Source organism: Pteropus medius, unplaced genomic scaffold (genome assembly GCF_902729225.1).
Source record: "Pteropus medius unplaced genomic scaffold, Ma_sr-lr_union100, whole genome shotgun sequence".
Taxonomy (NCBI): domain Eukaryota; kingdom Metazoa; phylum Chordata; class Mammalia; order Chiroptera; family Pteropodidae; genus Pteropus; species Pteropus medius.
In genome coordinates this window covers 11,305,755-11,311,226 of record NW_024349799.1, presented here as the reverse complement: position 1 = coordinate 11,311,226, position 5,472 = coordinate 11,305,755, and positions in this window count along the sequence as shown.

The following is a 5,472-nucleotide window of genomic DNA, read 5'->3' as shown; positions in this document are numbered from 1 at the left end:
TTTTTTCTTTTATGCATTGTTAACAATGTGCACTGAAACTTTGGCCTATCTAGGATAATAAGGATCCAGAACTACATCCATCGGTCAGAGCTAATAAGAATTAAGAAAGGACTTCCCAGCCTTGAGAACTGTAAGAAATATCTGCTGTTTAAGCCAAAAAAAAGAAAAAATTAAGATAAAAGTGAATGTGAAACCTTTTAATTTTAGGAGCATCAATTTCAACTAGCATGTTATTTATAGTAATACATAGATATATTTTAAGTTTATAGTTCAGAGTTATGTCAATATTAGTTTATAGTTACCATTTTTGGTTCTGGATTTTTCATTTTTTTAATGGAAAAGAATTTATCTTGGCTTTCAAAAAGCTCAGATTACAGTGGGTTACAAATGATAGTAAAATATATAATAAAATTATATACTATATTATATGCTATGAGGTCAGTAGTTGTTGAAGTTAACTCGAGAAGAGTTGGGAGAAACAACAGAAGAGTTGACAATGCAGCTGTTTTTGCTTTATTTACTATTAATACCATGTTGCACGTACACATGTTGCTGTGTGTTCTTTGAGCTGTGTGCCTTTTTTTCCAAAGCTCACTATGTGCATTTCTTTTAAGCATTTGATTCCATCTGACTGACCATAGTACTGCATAGTGGTCTTAGTTGGTGCTCAGATATTTGGTGACATGACGAGGGCTTTATGTGCCATGCTAAAAGTTTGGATTTGGGGTAGTAGGAAGTACTTAGAGATTTACTGCACAGATATGACACAAACCAATTTTGTGTTTTAGGTGAGCAACAGCTTATAAGAATTTGGGAGGGGAGAAGTTCTACATAGTAAGAATCACTAGAATGGTATTGTAATAGTGCAGGTAAAATATCCAGCTGCTAGAACATTGCCTGAAGTGCCCAAGAAATAACTTGGTGTTGCAGTATAAAAGAATGAATGTGCACTAATAAACAGTGATGAAGTCGAGAGGAATTTCAGAAGCAATCCCTAACAAAATGAATAAAAAGGCAATTTCAAAGGAGGTAAGTGATAGAAAACAGGTTTAATGAGTTGATTAAATGGAAAGTGAGCTGGAGAAATTTATCACAGAGTATGTGAAAAATGGGGCCAGGGCAAGAGTGAGGCAAAGGAAGAGTTTTGGGGAGAATTGATGGGAAGGTTGAACATGATTATAGATTAGAAGAGACAGAAGACCAAAGACAGACAAATTACCAGAAAAAAGGAATGAGATCAAGAACACAGATGGATTTAGCTTGCTAAAGATGAAAGTTTGCTAATACTGTTGTCGAGAAATGGGCACTCAAGACAGTTGGGGAGAGAGCAATCTAGTACTTCCTAGTAAAATCACAGTGCATTCAACCTTTCCCCTAACAATTCCATCTTTAGGAATTTATCCTACAGGCCAAGTAGGGAGACAGGACTTTCACCCCACCAGGCAGGGATAAGGACCCTTACCCTGTGGTGACAGGAATCTGTACTTCTAACCCCACTAGCAGTAATGAGGTACCTCTCCCCATCTCTAATGAGGTGGTTCAGAAAAAGACTGGTGAGGAGTCAAGACTTTCACTTTTGAAAGTGGTGGGGCAACTCCAAACACAGTGTCTGGAGATTATAGGGAGTCAGAACTCCTGTGTCAATGCCACAGTAACGAGTATGCTCTTGGCTGTCAATGGAGGCTGAGTGGGAGCTACAAGTCTACTTCCACTTGGCAATAATGAGGCAGGCCCCTCCCCTCAATCTGCTGGAGTGATGTCAAAAAGCCAGCTGACAGGTTTAAATAAAATCCAGTCTCATGACAAAAATACATTTCAATAGAAAAGCATTCATCATACGAAGCACTAGGAAGATCTCAAATGAAGACAACACAGATAGCAAATTATCTGATAAAGATTCTAAAACAGCTGTATTAGTTTTCTCTAGAAAAACAATATAAGATTAGGGAGCCTGAGAAGTCCCATGATCTGTCTGCAAGGCAGGAACCCAGGAAAGCCAACGGTGTAGATTCCAGGCCGGATCGAAAGGTCCTAGGACCAGCAGTGTAGATGGCCAAAAGATCCATGTCCCAGCTCAACAGGCAGAGAATGAATTCAACCTTCCTCCACCTTTTTACTTTATTCAGCCCTCAACAGATTGGATGATACCCACATTGAGGAGGGCCATCTGTTTTAGTCCATCAATTCAAATGCTAATCTCTTCCGGAAACACCCTCACAGGCACACCCAGAAATAATGTTTACCTACCTAGACATCCTTTGTCCTTTGGCCCAGTCAAGTAGACACAAGACTAACCATCACAGCAACCATAATAAAAATGTTTCAGTGAGCAATAATGAACACACTTGAAACAGATGAGAAAATGAATAGCCTCAGCAAATATAGAGTCTCAGCAGAGAAATAGAGATCTAAAGAAGAGCCAAATGGACATTTTAGAAGTGAAAATACAATAACCAAAATAACGAAAAGCTCTGTAAATGGACCCAACAGTAGAATGGAGGTGACAGAGGAAAGAATTAGTGAACTGTAAGAACAACCTAATCTGAACAACACAGAAAAGACAACAAAATGAACAAAACCTCAGGAATCAGTGGGACTATACAAAAGATATAAAATTTGTGTCATTAGAGTCCCAGAAGGAATGGAAAAGGGGCAGGACTGAAAAAAGTACTTGACAATGACTGTAATCTCACCAAGTTGGGCAAGAGACATCAATCCAAAAGATTAAAAAAGCTAACCCCAAAAAATCAATGCAAAGCTATATTAACATTAAATTTCCGAAAACTAAATATATATATAGAGAGAAAGCAATGAAAAATGATACTACCTACAAGTAGGAAAAACAATTATAATGATAGATTTTTCATCAGAAACCATGGGAAGTAGCATAATATTTTTCATGTACTGAAAGAAAAGAATTGTATACCCTGAATCCTATACTGAGTGAAAATATCCTTCAGAATGAAGAGGAAAATCAAGACATTCTCAGATGAAAGAAATTTAAATTTTTTGCCAGCAGACATTTTAAAAGACTAGCTAAATGAAGTTCTGTAAAAAAGGAAACGATACAAGAAGGAATCTTGGAACATGATGAAGGAAGACAACATGGTAAGCAGAATGTAGGTAAACACAGGCTTTCCTCAAGTTTTCTAAAATATTTGATGGTTGAAGCAAAAGTTATTGTCTGATTTGGTTCTAAGTCTGTGGTAGAAAAAATTTTAAGAAAGATTATGTTGTAAATGAGGGAAGAATAAAGAAAGGTAGGGATTCTGTATTTCACTTGAACGCTAAAATGACACCAATACACCAAAAAGATACAACGGATAAGTTATATGTATGTATGTATGTGTATACACACACACACACACACACACATACACAAAAAAACGTAATATACTTAATACACAAATGAATATATACAATGTATATATGTATATGTCTTTATGTACATATATGTGAATATACATATATAGCAATATCTAGAACTACTAAACTATACAAAGAGAAGAATGCAGAAAAAGGAAAGCAAATGAAAACCAAAGAACGGGAAACAAAAAATGGTAGACTTAAGCCCTAACATATCATTAACAACATTATATATCAATAGATTAGACCGAATAAAACTGACAAAACGATAACAAAACCATGACGCAACTATATGATGTCTACAAGAAACTCCAAATATAATGATATAGACAAGTTAAAAAAGGATAGAAAAATATACATCATGTAAACAATCAGAGGAATGAAGGAGAGGCTATATTAATATCAGATAAAGTAGACTTTGGAGCCAAGAAAATTACCAGAAACAGGGACATTATGATAAAATGGTCAATTCACTAAGAAGATACAGAAACCTGAAATGTGTATTCATAAGAGCTGCAAAAGCTGAGTCAAAAACGGATAGAACTAAAAGAACAGACAAATCTACAATTCTAATTGGAGACTTCAACATTCCCCTCTCAAGAATAGGGCAACTAGACAAAATAAGGATATAATAAAACTGCGACACCATCAACCAACAGGATCATTTACATTTATAAAACATTCCACCCATTAATGGCAGAATACAGCTTTTCAAGTGACCACAGAATATATACCAAGATTGCTTATACCCTGGGACATAAAACAAACCTCACAAATTTGAAACAATTTCATACAGAGTATATTCTTTGACTATAATAAAACTAGAAATAACAGATTACAGGAAAATCACCAAATACACTCAGAAACTAAACACATTTCTAGAAAATACTTGGATCAAAGAAGAAATATCAAAGGAGGTAGGGGGATTGAGTTTATCAATTTGGCAGGATACAAAATATACAGATTGATTGTATAAGAGATGAGCATGTGGAAACCAGAATTAAAAATACAATACCATTTATGATCACTAAAAAAAATACTTAGGTGTCAATGTAACAAAAAATGCAGACCTTGAATGCTGGAAACTATAAAATGCTGATGAAATCAAAGGTCTAAATAGGAGAGACATACTACTGTGTTCATGGATTGGAAACTCAACATAGTAAAGATGTCAACTCTTCCCAAATTGATATACAGGTTCAACACAATTTTCTATTAACTCAGCAAGATTTTTGGAAAAGATTATGCTATAATCGACATGGAAAGACAACGGAATTGGAATAGCTAAAACGATTTTCAAAAAAATGAAAGAGAAATCAGTCTGATTTAAAACATATATCTTAGTAATCATACTGTGTGGTAATGCCAGAAGAGACAGACCCATAAAAAGAACAGAGAACCCAGAATTAGACCTATACAAATATATCCAGCTGATTTTTGACAAAGGTGCAAAAGCCATTCAATGGAGGAAAGATAGCCTTTGCTGCAAATGGTGCTGAAGCAACTGGACATCGATATGAACAGATATGTTCCCAAATGAACCTTAACCTAAGTCTCAAACCTCTATACAAAAAAATCAAAATGGATCACAGACTTAAAATATTAAACTATAAAACTTTCAGGAAAAAAAAATCTTTGGGATCTAGGGCTAAACAGAGTTCTACTTAAACTTGACACCAAAAGCCCAATCCATAAAAGTTAAAATTAATATATTGAACATCGAAATTAAAACTTTTATTCTGGGAAGCAGCCTGGTAATGGGATAAAAGTTACCGACAAGATATTTCCAAACCACATACCCAACAATGCACTAGTATCTAGACTACATAAAGAACTATTAAAGCTTAACAATAAACAATCCACTTAGAAAATGAGTAAATTCACTGAAGAGGATTAATTGATGGCAAATAAACATGAAAAGATGTTTAATATCATTAGCCATTAGAGAAATGCAAATTAAAACCACAGTGAAATATCACCACGCATTTATCAAAAAGGCTAAAATTAAAAACAGTGACAACCAATACTGAGAAAGACCCAATACATTGCTAGAGAGAATGTAAAAGCACAGCCCCCCTGAAAATCAGTTTGGCAGTTTCAAAAAAT